This window comes from Mytilus edulis, chromosome 4, assembly GCF_963676685.1.
Source record: "Mytilus edulis chromosome 4, xbMytEdul2.2, whole genome shotgun sequence".
Lineage (NCBI taxonomy): Eukaryota > Metazoa > Mollusca > Bivalvia > Mytilida > Mytilidae > Mytilus > Mytilus edulis.
The window spans coordinates 69290133-69305360 of record NC_092347.1 but is presented as its reverse complement, the minus strand read 5'-3'; the positions used below and the strand labels follow the sequence as shown (position 1 = coordinate 69305360).

Genomic DNA, 15228 nt, shown 5'->3' with positions numbered 1-15228 from the left:
TTTCTCAGCTGAACCATATCTATTGTCCAAAACTTTTACTAAGCTATTATAATCTTTCCTAGATTCCTTATCTAGTTCATTTAAAAGAGCTCTTGCTCCCCCTTTTAAACTACCAGCCAAATATAATGATTTGGTTGCATAATTCCAACCGTTTATTTCAGCTAAAATTTCAAATTGAGCTAAATATTCATCTAAATCTTCATCTCCCTCATACAACTGTGGCTTCATGGTTACATTATTAGACTTGGGTAAATGGGTATGGGAATTGGTCAATCTTGGAACCTTGGGTCTATCCAGTACAGCATAGTTTTGATTTATATTATACATTTTATCTTTATTAAATGAATAAATATGATCTGTGTTTTGTTGTTGTTTTTCTGTATTTTGACTTGTCTGATTAGCTTCATCAGGAACTGCTTGCCCATCACCTTTAGATTTGTTTTCAGTATTTACTATGTCACTCATCATGCTCATGTGATCATTGTGATTTACTAAATCTTTATTTTGTTCAATAGTTTTATAATTGGTAGAAATATTTCTCTTGTTTTCATATACAGCATCTTCAATTTTGCTTATGCGGTCTTTAATACAAGAAATTTCCTCTTGAAAATCTCTTTTTATCTGATTTACAGCAATGATAACTTCTTTTTGACAATTAGAAAACTCATGGGTTATCTCCCCAAACTGGTTATGAAATAAACTTTTAAGGTTTCTTAATTCATTCATAAATAAGTTTTGCTCTTTGTCATGGCTTATTGTCTGCTCTGCATAGTCAACACTATCAACCTTCTGTTCATTTAAAGGAATGGTAATTTCCCCATCATTTTCCTCTTGGAAAGAATGATTTACATCTATAATTACTTCTCTAGAATCATCCATATTGTACTAAAATTTTAATAATTCTTACTATAAAAATTTAGTGAAATCAGGTAAATATACTAAAGCTTCTTTAGTATAATTTATAAATTATTTATTTCAACCACCAAATTCAAAGTTAATAGGATCCCACTTCTGACACCAATGTAACGATTTCGCCCCTTTAAACCGAGTGGTAAGTTAAATTGAATAAGGAGGCTCGATCGAACATAATTTGCATGGATCCTTTGAGTTGGTATATGGTTGAAATAATAACTAAGTCAGGTATAAAGTTCAGATGCATTTTATATAACATCTATATAATCAAATATTTACAAATTGGTCATAAAAACATACATTTATATTTATAAACAATTTGCCGTAATCATCTCATAAAGGTTTCTCTCTGCTAAAGTGAAAGTAGATTTCCAGAAAACCTCTCTCGTCGTATTTATAGAAAGTTGACTAAGTGGAACGACAGCTGACGGGACTTTCCCGTAGGTCGAAGGTCGTCTTCTTCTTCTTCAAAACAAACAATTGCCATGTGTAAGAAGGTTTAGTTTTCTTAAAACATTCAAAACCTTCACACTAAATTATAAGGACATCAAGACAGCATAAATTCCGACTGCTCTTGCAGGCGGTGAGATTAAATCTAAAGTTCGTTTCGTCAACCTTCTATTTATAATTTTCCGGTCAATGGATCGACCAATCAAAACGTTTGTTATGTTCACAGGCAATCTCGTGTTGCAGACCGCCAATACACAAATAAATATGGCTTCTCTTGTAAATAAATTATGGCACTGCTGGTATTTAGACGATTACGGCTAAAACACAAGTTATTACATTAAGAAAATAAATAAGCAAATAAGGTAAACACATTATCGCATCATGTATCATTGAAATACATGCCAACCAACCGTGAATATTCTGTACGAGGTGACATTCCATCGTAAAAATAGCGTTGCGAAAACGTAAACAAAAACAGCTGACTCATAAAATTACTACTATAGAATATGGAGAACACGAGTACTATTAATTTAATAATACGATCACTAAATCGTAACAATACACAGAACAGGGGGGGGGGGGGGGGGGTGTCATGATTCAGTGATTCCCTACATAATAAACCAATTTTTTCCCACAAAAGGGGTGGCCCGGGCCCCCAGGCACCCCCTTGATCTGTCTATGGGACCCAACATGAAAAATAAGAAACCATTATTATAGCAAAACAATTTACGAAAAAGAAATACGACTAATATGAACCAATGACTGATCATGACTTCACATACGGCAAAATTGCGGGTACTTTATTCATTAGCTAAATCACGTGACCTATATTAAATCCGCCCTTTGTGCGAGTTATCTCCCTTTTATTTACTAAAAAAACTCACATGCCAAACACACGTAATTTAAGGAAAATTGATTTCAAGCGACTTGCCGATGGAAACTTTAGTGGCACTGACCATACAGCGACAGAGACAGTCGAAAGGAGAGAAGTCTTACCTGAAACATATGATGTCGAGCGGATAATTGCATGCCGAAAGCTGAAAAGGGTATGTTTTTCTGCCAGGTGACCTTGAGTGAGTCTGACTTAAAATCAACCCATTGTTGTTAAGTAATAGCCTATTGTAATAAGTTGAGACCACGTCGGTTCTTTTTTTTTTTTACAAGGGATGATGATGATGATGGATGGCTACTTTATTACGTCCAGCGACAAATTTTAAGGGCATCCGATACAGTTTCTCGATAAAATGTCATTTTCTTGATTTTTAAATATGTTGTAGGCCTTGGCGAGTTATAAAATAAAACACAAAATAAAACATAGGTCACCGTGCTCGTTTTCGAGAAAATTGAGGCTGAAAATTGGGGATTTGTGCAATTTTGCAAAAAAGTTAAACAATGTTATAAAATTTTTGAAGCAAATATTCTTTGTCGTAAATTATTAAGATCGGGTTCAATTTGAAGCTGTGATAAGTGACAATAAGGAAAAAAATAAATCCCTACACGAATTACTATACAAATTTTCAAGCTTTGCTTGACATTGCGAACCAGATGCTCAAAGTGGGATTTTTTTAATCCAACTGAAAAAATATAGAAATAAAGTGTTTCTGAAAATGTCATTTTTATCATTTTTCTGCATGAACTGCATTTTGTCATGCTTTCTTCAAATCAGAAATAAAAAATACATGTCACCGTGCTGGATTCTATGATAAACGCGATTTATCCTAAAAATTGCGTCCCCCCCCCCCCTTTGTAACCTCAACGTTAGCGCTAAAGTGCACGACGTCGCTGGCGGGTTTTTTCGACGTAATCGTTGCAAATTACCGGCGACATTTTTCAGATGTATAAATATTGCTTGTAAAGAGCTAACTAAAAATTGGACTGGGCCCCCACTTATGAAAATTTCTGGATCCGCCACTGGCTCTTAATTTTTTTTAAGATTAAAACTCCAACTAGTGTTAGTCCCGTTAATAAACGTAAAATATTAGGTCCAATCCATCATTCCCGGTACGATACTAGTAACCTATCTACAGTATTCATTCTTAATTCAAATAATGCGTGAAATATTTAGCACTGGACGTTATGTCTCCTATGTGTGTGTCTTAAGTGAAGCTCGAAACCTAAATCTATTAAAATAAAACCGTCTGATAACCAGTTTATGATTTGAAGCGCTTTTAAAATACCAGACTGACTTGAAAAAAGGAAGCCAATTCTGCTCAAAGCCCGCCGTGCAAAAAAAAATCACTTCTGAAGAACAACGTCTCTATGGATCGACGTTATAAGGAAAATAGTAAATTGGTCATATATGAAGTTCATGTTTTTCTATGCTTTACACGTATTTTTCATATGTTATATTATTATTCATCATCCTATCACACGGATGCTAGACGCATGACTAATTCAAAATCAAGCACACCTTTTTACCTGCATGCTTTCTAGTTACCGCCAAAAAATCTCTGCTTACCTGTAATATATTTCCATACCTGTATATTTGTATTCAGTCGTTGGATGTGTTACGCCATATTATATATATTTACAGAAAGGTAAGTTAGTAAATCGATAGTTTATTATATATAGTGTCATAATCTAATAGACATCATCATATACAATATAAAAATCTTTAGAACCATATTAGATACGGGTCTTTGGGACAGATGAGACATTTTCATACTTTAAAAAAAAAATATATGTAGGACTGTAAAGTGCGAAAGTACTCTAAAGTGCGATGGTTTCGCTTATTAAGATGGTCTACGGCTACGCTAAAGTGCGATGGTGTCGGACACTAAAGTCATTGGCGGATCCAGAAGGGGGTTTCCGGAGGTTGGAACCCCCCTTTTTTTTGGACGACCAATGCATTTGAATGAGGACATGTGGTTGGAACATCCCTCCCTCTTTATCATGTGTTAGGATCCCCCTTTTTAAAATGGTTGGATCCGCCCCTGAAAGTGCGATGGTTGTTTGCTTTTTAAGTCCGATGATATGACACGCTAACTTCCGATGGCGTAATGCGGATGTGGTTCAGGCAATGGTTTTCTTTTATTGCTGAGTTCCTATTATATTTTTGTTTGTTTCATTTATATATCAAGTCGTAGTCTTTCTCTTTTGAATTGTTTTACACTGGTCATTATATAACCCTATATGCTGCATGGACATCCCATTAGTCCGACAACCATTATTCCGACAGCCAATTACTCCGACAGCCCACTATTCCGACAGCCTACTATTCCGACAGCCCATTACTCCGACAGCCCACTATTCCGACAACCCGTTACTCCGACAGCCCATTATTCCGGCAAAGCATCTGTCTTATGTTTATGGGTAAATTTTCTCTAAAAAGACCAACTCCGTTCTCTTTAATATTTGTGGTTGTCCGTTTTGATTCCAATTATTCTTTTCATGCGGTATATTTGTCTCAGTATATCAGTGTTGATATACATGCTTATTGCAACTGCTCAGTCCTTAACCTCGTCCCTCTTTCGTTTTACGTGTCTGGGTATTTTATTTGTCTTTATATTTCATCGTTTTTGTGTCCACTGTCAGTCTGTGCTGTTCTAGTTCGTTGTTTGTTGATGTCTTGATCTACCTTCTTTCACTTTGATTTTTTGGTTTCCCGCTTTAGCGTATATATCGGGGGAGTGAGGTTTCACCACTATAAACTACATACATGAATATATCGGAGTTGGGTAACACTACCCGCCCTCTTTGGTCGGAACACTTTCTATCCCTTGTGTCAATCATCTGAGTTTTATTTAAATTGATTTTGTCACAGAAATAAGGGACTAATGTAGCGTCAAAATGAGAAAAACAAAGAGACAAACACATACCCAGATCCTAAAAAATAAGAGGACAAATAGGACGAAATATGTGCTCTTACGAAAAACAAATATGACGGACATGAACATTTCGGCAACTGCTATTTAAATATTCATGAGGAAAAGGGATATCGGGCCATGCAGTGACTGTATATGACATAGAAATATACAGTCAACGCACTTAACTGCTCAAATAGAACGAATGCAGTATAAAAGCCAATAACAAATATAGTACTAGTAAAAAATCTAAGACAATGTGTGACATTCTTGTCCCGCTTGTGTCTTTGTCAAATTACAACAAAAAGCTATGAATACAAATACGGATATTCTTAGAATTGAGGGACATCATTTAAAAGTTACGATCATCCTTTATAAATTACAGTCATTCTATACAAATTACGGTCATTCTATACAAATTACGGTCATCTTTTACAAGTTACGGTCATCTGTTTACCAATCACGGTCATCCTTGTTTTATGTTACGGTCATCTTGAAAATATTTTGATAATGATTTACGGACATCTTAGCGGTTTTTTCAAATTGAATTTCGCGTTTCCTGAACATTTTTCGGTAGTAATTTGTGATTTCTGTGTGAATCTTTTATAAATTTACATCGCATCGATGTATACTTTGTAAAGAAAAAGATATAGAAACACTGTAACACACAATACAGATACTGACCTTATTTTTCATCCGACATCTTGGGATGACCATGAATGCAGTTACGGTCATCAGCTTTACCCCAGTGACAATCTGTGGAAAAATGAGATTGTGATCTCCATATATTTGATAGACCACAACTATCAAAAATGCTTTTAACAAATGTCAACCGTTTGCTTTCAAAACCATCATTCTCATAATATACAAACAGCAATTTGTAAAGAATTAAGGAGATTTTGTCCATTTCATCATTTACTAAAGTAAAACTACACCAACATTTTATCATTCACATTTTATTGGTAGATCGGAAATCATCCGAGTTCTCCATAAATAATGCTATTTGGTGTGGTCTGCTTTAGATTTAACATCATCTTGTAAAACCGCAAGTATACTTTTTCTTAAACAACTAAATTTTCAAAACACCAGACCTCTGAATTGGAAAGTAACACTAGCTGGTAAAATGGCTTTATCAAACATATCTAATTGACATTCAACATTTTTTAAAATAAACTATACATTGCTATTTGTTCCCTGGTCTCTTAAATATTTTTTGGTTGTTAAAACGACCCACTTGTAGCAAAAAATACAACAAGATACTTGTAGTCTTTGACAATTTCTATTTTTCTATTACAAAATTATTATTTTTCTGAAAGTCTACCTCGAGAATATACAAGAATTTTCGTCCGTTTTTTTTTCAATACAAGTGTGGACACAAATCAGTGTGGATAGTATGTTTGGATGTTTGACAGTGTTTAATGACAAAAGGAGTTCTGTTTTCTCCATAGGGTTCAATATAAAACTGTGTTGCTTAACAGCTAACCTGAGCCAAACATTAACCATTAGCAGTATTGTTTATTCAATATTTAGTTTCTTTTCAAGAGTGTCATGGAGAAGAAATTAATTGCATTTATTTGATTATGATAACCCCCAAGGGCGACTGGGGAAACGAAATATGGTCACTTGGTCTTCTCCCGACCGACAGTAAAACGCTTGCCGAAGTGGGGCGTCCGTTTGGATGTGCGGGATGTATCGAGTTCGCAGTCACGTCCGGTCAGAATGGGGACGTTAAATCCGATGCCTTGTGTTAAGAGAGTGTCACGCTCTTTGCACGTTAAGAGCCATTGCAAAAACTGGTTGAGTGGTCCGTAGGCGGCCTGTTGCAATTTCTGTCCCTATCCAATATACCCTCATTTTCCAGAGGCAGTCCAAATTTCCCCGACCATAATCCCGAATGGCCTCTATTATGACAAGACATATATACCTATTGTATTTATAATAATTGTTAATTTGTTCTCGTCCTGAACATGCATCAAATACTTGCCACTGGACATTAAGCAACCATTAATCAATCAATCAATTGATTATGATAAATTATGTACCACATCTTTGATTTTGAATAGCATGGAGAGGAAAACATAAGTAGATATAGGAAGATGTGGTAAGATGTGGTTAGAGTGCCAATGAGACAACTCTCCATCCAAGTCACAATTTATAAAAGTAAACAATTAAAGGTCAAGGTACGACCTTCAACAAGGAGCCTAGTCTCACACCGAACAGCAAACTATAAAGGGCTCCAAAAACTACTAGTGTAAAACCATTTAAACTGGAAAACCAACGGTCTAATCTAAAGAAATAAAAGTTCATTTCTGCATGATTTTTGTTTTTTCAATACAAGTGTGGACACATATTAATGTGGATAGTATGTTTGACCGTGTTTTCTGACAAAAGGAGTTCTGTTTTTGCCCAAAGGGTTCTATATCAAACTGTGTTTCTTAACAGCTAACCTAAGCCAAACATTAAACAAAAGCAGTATTGTTTATTCAATATTTAGTTTATTTCAAGATTGTCATAGAGGAGACATAATTGCATTTATTTGATTATGACGAATTATGTTCCACATCTTTGATTTTGAATAGCATGCAGAGGAAAACATAAGGTTCATTTCTGCATGATTTTTATTTTTTCAATACAAGTGTTGACACAGATCAGTGTGGATAGTATGTTTTGATGTTCGTCAGTGTAATCTGATAAAAAGAGTTCGGTTTTTCCCTTAGGGTTATTTATTTAACTGTGTTGCTTAACAGTTAACCTAAGCCAAGCATTTACTATAAGCAGTATTGTTTATTTAATATTTAGTTATTTTCAAGATTATCATGGAAACATTAATTGCATTTATTTGATTACCAAATGATTTTGATAAATTCATTTCCAGCAAAATATACACCAAGATATTAGTTGTCTTTGACAATTTCTATTTCTTTATTACAAAAATAACATTTTGTCTTTTTTTTTGAAATTTTTCCTCGAGAAAATATAAGGGTTAAAATCTATGTCCACACTTGCATTTAAAAAACTTTTTTTTCCAATACAAGCGTGGACACAGATCAGTGTGGACAGTATGTTTTGATGTTCGTCAGTGTAATCTGACAAAAGGATTGTTTTTCCCATAGGGTTCTATATTAAACTGTGTTGCTTGACAGCTAACCTGAGCCAAACATTAACTATAAGAAGTATTGTTTATTCAATATTTTGTTTATTTTCAACCCTGTTCTGGAGGAGACATTAATTGCATTTATTTGATTATGATAACCCCCAAGGGTGACTGAGGAAACGAAATATGGTCACTTGGTCTTCTCCCGACCGACAGTAAAACGCTTGCCGAAGTGGGGCGTCCGTTTGGATGTGCGGGATGTATCGAGTTCGCAGTCACGTCCGGTCAGAATGGGGACGTTAAATCCGATGCCTTGTGTTAAGAAAGTGTCACGCTCTTTGCACGTTAAGAGCCATTGCAAAAACTGGTTGAGGGGTCCGTAAGCGGCCTGTTGCAATTTCTGTCCCTATCCAATATACCCTCATTTTCCAGAGGCAGTCCAAATTTCCCCGACCATAATCCCGAATGGCCTCTATTATGACAAGACATAAATACCTATTGTATTTATAATAATTGTTAATTTGTTCTCGTCCTGAACATGCATCAAATACTTGCCACTGGACATTAAGCAACCATCAATCAATCAATCAATTGATTATGATAAATTATGTACCACATCTTTGATTTTGAATAGCATGGAGAGGAAAACATAAGTAGATATAGGAAGATGTGGTAAGATGTGGTTAGAGTGCCAATGAGACAACTCTCCATCCAAGTCACAATTTATAAAAGTAAACAATTAAAGGTCAAGGTACGACCTTCAACAAGGAGCCCAGTCTCACACCGAACAGCAAACTATAAAGGGCTCCAAAAACTACTAGTGTAAAACCATTTAAACTGGAAAACCAACGGTCTAATCTAAAGAAAAAAAAGTTCATTTCTGCATGATTTTTGTTTTTTTCAATACAAGTGTGGACACATATTAATGTGGATAGTATGTTTGACCGTGTTTTCTGACAAAAGGAGTTCTGTTTTTGCCCAAAGGGTTCTATATCAAACTGTGTTTCTTAACAGCTAACCTAAGCCGAACATTAAACATAAGCAGTAAATTTGTTTATTCAATATTAAGTTTATTTCAAGATTGTCATAGAGGAGACATAATTGCATTTATTTGATTATGATGAATTATGTTCCACATCTTTGATTTTGAATAGCATGCAGAGGAAAACATAAGGTTCATTTCTGCATGATTTTTATTTTTTCAATACAAGTGTTTACACAGATCAGTGTGGATAGTATGTTTTGATGTTCGTCAGTGTAATCTGATAAAAAGAGTTCTGTTTTTCCCTTAGGGTTATTTATTTAACCGTGTTGCTTAACAGCTAACCTAAGCCAAGCATTTACTATAAGCAGTATTGTTTATTTAATATTTAGTTATTTTCAAGATTATCATGGAGACATTAATTGCATTTATTTGATTACCAAATGATTTTGATAAATCCATTTCCAGCAAAATATACACCAAGATACTAGTTGTCTTTGACAATTTCTATTTCTTTATTATAAAAATAACATTTTGTCTTTTTCTGAAATTTTTTCTCGAGAAAATATAAGAGTTAAAATCTATGTCCACACTTGCTGTGAAAAAACTTTTGTATGTCTATTACTTTAACCATTTGACAAAATATTTTCTTTTGACCATTTGACAAAAATATAAAAATTTCAAAAAACTTGGACCACACACTTTGTCTGAAAAATTTCATTGGATACATCATACATAGCAATTTGGAAAACACCAATTTTGATCATTGAGGAGCTTAATATTTCCTTAATAGATTGTGTTTTAAACATTCAGCTAATTTTACAGAGTTTTACAGGCAAATTTTGTTCACGTAAATTTTACTTGAGATTCACCTCAAACGAGCTTCATACATGAAACTCACATGAAAATTTTCACGTTAATTTCACGTGTTTCTGATGTGAAATTCACATGAATTGAGATTTCACGTGAAATTAACATGAATCAAGCGTTTTTTTTTCTTAAATGAGATTATAGTGAATTTGCCCTCAATCACACAAATTTCATAGGATTTGAGCTTATTCATAATTTAGTACAAATTCTGATATGTATAAGCATGAAAAATATTCTATGAAAATGTGTTCATACTTCCATTCTATTTCTCTTTCTTACTATTCAAAACTTTTTGGTCTTAAAATAAAGAAGGCAAGAAAATGCATCACAGGTTATGAACAATATCCAGGGCACCAATCAGTTCACTCCTAGAACTTTTTGGATTGAGTTCAAGTCTCAATCCTTTTTTGTAAATGATTTATGGACTGGCTATAAAAGATGTTTACAATTATGTACATTTCATTTGAATTGATTTTTAATATGTATGTTCAATTAAATTAAGTCATATTGTGTGGTCATCAATTTTTGAGGACTGCATGTTAGAAACTAAATGCCTTTCAGGTGTTTTTGTTGTTTTATTGCTGTCTGATTGGTGTATACCTCATATCTCATTGTACTAATACACTAAAATAGAAAGTTCTGTGAAATAAAGATGATATACAAATGTACCAAATTGAAAGTCTCTCTGTTATTTACAACCATTTACTTCTTGTTTCGAATTTTGGATCCTCAATGCTCTTCAACTTTGTACTTGTTTGGCTTTATAAATATTTTGATATGAGCGTCACTGATGAGTCTTATGTAGACGAAACGCGCGTCTGGCGTACTACATTATAATCCTGGTACCTTTGATAACTATCATATATGCAAAAATAGTTTTTCTCATTTTAACTCTTAAGATTTAAGGAAAATGTTGACAAAACAACAAGCATAATACCAGTAAAGGATCTCAAATTTAGGCTGCACAATAAGCTAAAAAAAATTGTTATTTCGTTTTTTTTATATACAAATTTCATTTTAAAACAACATGCATTTTCATTTTTTTAACATTACTTGTCTGTTGACACAGCAATTTGAATTTGAACTGTATTATATTATGAAAGTACTTGTGGTTGAAAAAATATACACAATAGTTTATTCCAGGTGGTTTACACTTAATTCTTGATTACACTACTACTATTACTTCATGTCTGTTAATAATGTTTAAGAGCCCTCTTCTGCATATAATTGCTATTTGTACTCAAAGATTCCTTCATACATTTGCACAAGTTTATCCTCCTAAGATGTTGCTCCAATGATAAAATCCTGTAATGCATACTTAGCAATCACACTCTTGGAAAACTTCCTACAGTTCCTGTAATATAATAAAATCCACATGTAATGTTTGTTTCTGTGGTCAAGGTTCAAGCAAAAAAGATTACATCAATTTAGTCTCCAATGATTTACTAAACTTATAATTAGGAGAAAATTGTATTACATTTTAAGCTCGATCAAGCTCTGACATGATCAATTGGTGACTTTATGGTGATTTTTAGTAAAACCCAGACCTAGGTTTTTTACTAGTATTTCCCACTGGGCTGGGCATTGCAATACTCATTAAACCCAGGTTTTTGAATTTCAAACCCTGTTTCAGGACATTTTATAGCTCACTATGCTGTATCAGTTTTGCTCATTGTTGAAAGCTGTACAGATGATCATTTATAGTTGGCAGTATTCAGTCATTTAGACTCTAGTGGATAGTTGTCTCATTGGAAGTCGTAGCACATTACATGTTTTATAATTTATAATAAATTACTTATGAAAACAAACTGTCTTCAAGTATACTTATATATGTGTACTACATATAACCTGTATATATATAAGTATACTTAGTACCTATAAAAACACAACTCATCATTTTCAAGCCCCTTTCTTACATGTCTTAGCCCCTTACAATCATAGCTTACACCAAAAACAGCTGATTTCTTAATTGATTATAGCTTGTGTAGTATACAATAAACAGACCAAAATATGACACTTTATATTGACAAATGAACCCTGCCCAGACAGTATTGTACACCATACAATCAGTTTCAGACAAGGCAAAAATTACCTAGTTTATGATATCAGTAATAATATATTGTTTAATCTTAGTCGAGCTATTTTGATAATTTTCCTCAAACTACAAGTATAAATTAGCACATGGGAATAATATTCATATGAAATAAGAATTGAAATTTTAGGATATCCAGAATATAAAATTTTAATCTCATAAATGTACATGGACTGAAAATTACAGAGGTAAATAAATGTAACTACATGCCTATTCCATACATATATATAGCAGATTAACTTTTTCCTTGATCTGTTGATTGATAGTGTTTTTTTTATTTCGTCAGTTTGCGTGAACTCCTTTTTAAATTTGCACATGATTCAGCATTTTTGTCATACCACTACAAATAGACTGTAACAAATACATACCAATTACATGTACTGTAACTATAGGATCTCATCTACATGTATATCTAATCAATTCATTCATTTCATTGTATAATTTCACTTCCACTTACATCTTGGGAACTACAAGTGTGTAATTCTGAAAATTTAAATTTCATTAATTATTATAAATATAAGCCCTGAACCTGATTAATTTTTCCAAATAAAAGTAGAGGCTTTTAGCTCTAAGGCAGTAATCATTTTGATTTTCGGAGGGGTGGGAGGGGGGATTGGGGGCTATTGATATTTTTGGAAAATAACTTTTTTCCAGTTTTGGGAGAAAAACATAAATTCTTTTTCACCCTGAGAAAAAGTAATTGTTTGTTTCAGCTTCAGCTGCCACTATAGGTAATGCTAAAAAGACGACAATTTTGGAAAAACGGTCAATTAAAATTAATGTCTACTTGACTTTTGACCTGCGGAGTCTGCGCAGTGGCGGTCTGGACCCCTCCCGTCTTGTCTGTAGGTCTGTATCTGCAAGAAAAAAACAAAGTGCACATTAGTTCCACATTAATACGACAATTTTGGAAAAAGGGTCCACTAACATTAAGGTCTACTTAACTTTTGAGCTGGGGAGTCTGCGCAGTGGCGGTCTGGACCCCTTCCGTCTTGTCTGTAGGTCTGTAGGTATGTATCTGCAAGAAAAAAATAAAGTGCACATTAGTTCCACATTAATACGACAATTTTGGAAAAAGGGTCCACTAACATTAAGGTCTACTTAACTTTTGAGCTGGGGAGTCTGCGCAGTGGCGGTATGGACCCCTTCCGTCTTGTCTGTAGGTCTGTATCTGCAAGAAAAAAACAAAGTGCACATTAGTTCCACATTAATACGACAATTTTGGAAAAAGGGTCCACTAACATTAAGGTCTACTTAACTTTTGAGCTGGGGAGTCTGCGCAGTGGCGGTCTGGACCCCTTCCGTCTTGTCTGTAGGGCTGTAGGTCTGTATCTGCAAGAAAAAAACAAAGTGCACATTAGTTCCACATTAATACGACAATTTTGGAAAAAGGGTCCACTAACATAAAGGTCTACTTAACTTTTGAGCTGGGGAGTCTGCGCAGTGGCGGTCTGGACCCCTTCCGTCTTGTCTGTAGGTCTGTAGGTCTGTATCTGCAAGAAAAAAACAAAGTGCACATTAGTTCCACATTAATACGACAATTTTGGAAAAAGGGTCCACTAACATTAAGGTCTACTTAACTTTTGAGCTGGGGAGTCTGCGCAGTGGCGGTCTGGACCCCTTCCGTCTTGTCTGTAGGTCTGTAGGTCTGTATCTGCAAGAAAAAAACAAAGTGCACATTAGTTCCACATTAATCATCAATTTTGGAAAAAGGGTCCACTAACATTAAGGTCTATTTAACTTTTGAGCTGGGGAGTCTGCGCAGTGGCGGTATGGACCCCTTCCGTCTTGTCTGTAGGTCTGTAGGTCTGTATCTGCAAGAAAAAAACAAAGTGCACATTAGTTCCACATTAATAGGACAATTTTGGAAAAAGGGTCCACTAACATTAAGGTCTACTTAACTTTTGAGCTGGGGAGTCTGCGCAGTGGCGGTCTGGACCCCTTCCGTCTTGTCTGTAGGGCTGTAGGTCTGTATCTGCAAGAAAAAAACAAAGTGCACATTATTTCCACATTAATACGACAATTTTGGAAAAAGGGTCCACTAACATTAAGGTCTACTTAACTTTTGAGCTGGGGAGTCTGCGCAGTGGCGGTCTGGACCCCTTCCGTCTTGTCTGTAGGTCTGTAGGTCTGTATCTGCAAGAAAAAAACAAAGTGCACATTAGTTCCACATTAATACGACAATTTTGGAAAAAGGGTCCACTAACATTAAGGTCTACTTAACTTTTGAGCTGGGGAGTCTGCGCAGTGGCGGTCTGGACCCCTTCCGTCTTGTCTGTAGGTCTGTAGGTCTGTATCTGCAAGAAAAAAACAAAGTGCACATTAGTTCCACATTAATACGACAATTTTGGAAAAAGGGTCCACTAACATTAAGGTCTACTTAACTTTTGAGCTGGGGAGTCTGCGCAGTGGCGGTCTGGACCCCTTCCGTCTTGTCTGTAGGTCTGTAGGTCTGTATCTGCAAGAAAAAAACAAAGTGCACATTAGTTCCACATTAATACGACAATTTTGGAAAAAGGGTCCACTAACATTAAGGTCTACTTAACTTTTGAGCTGGGGAGTCTGCGCAGTGGCGGTCTGGACCCCTTCCGTCTTGTCTGTAGGGCTGTAGGTCTGTATCTGCAAGAAAAAAACAAAGTGCACATTAGTTCCACATTAATACGACAATTTTGGAAAAAGGGTCCACTAACATAAAGGTCTACTTAACTTTTGAGCTGGGGAGTCTGCGCAGTGGCGGTCTGGACCCCTTCCGTCTTGTCTGTAGGTCTGTAGGTCTGTATCTGCAAGAAAAAAACAAAGTGCACATTAGTTCCACATTAATACGACAATTTTGGAAAAAGGGTCCACTAACATTAAGGTCTACTTAACTTTTGAGCTGGGGAGTCTGCGCAGTGGCGGTCTGGACCCCTTCCGTCTTGTCTGTAGGGCTGTAGGTCTGTATCTGCAAGAAAAAAACAAAGTGCACATTAGTTCCACATTAATACGACAATTTTGGAAAAAGGGTCCACTAACATTAAGGTCTACT

At 35.1% G+C, this 15228-nt stretch overlaps 1 long non-coding RNA gene across 2 annotated transcripts in view; it reads left to right on the top strand.

Moving 5' to 3' along the window:
• Positions 1-2248: 2248 nt before the first annotated feature.
• LOC139518514 (uncharacterized) overlaps positions 2249-15228 on the top strand; it is an 86787-nt gene continuing 73807 nt past the window's right edge. Inside the window, exon 1 of one of the 2 annotated variants that reach the window (XR_011663389.1) lies at positions 2249-2408. This is a non-coding gene — a long non-coding RNA (uncharacterized lncRNA). Of the gene's footprint in view, positions 2409-3769; positions 3900-15228 lie in introns of those variants that run through there. The other variant, XR_011663388.1, reaches the window with a different exon arrangement.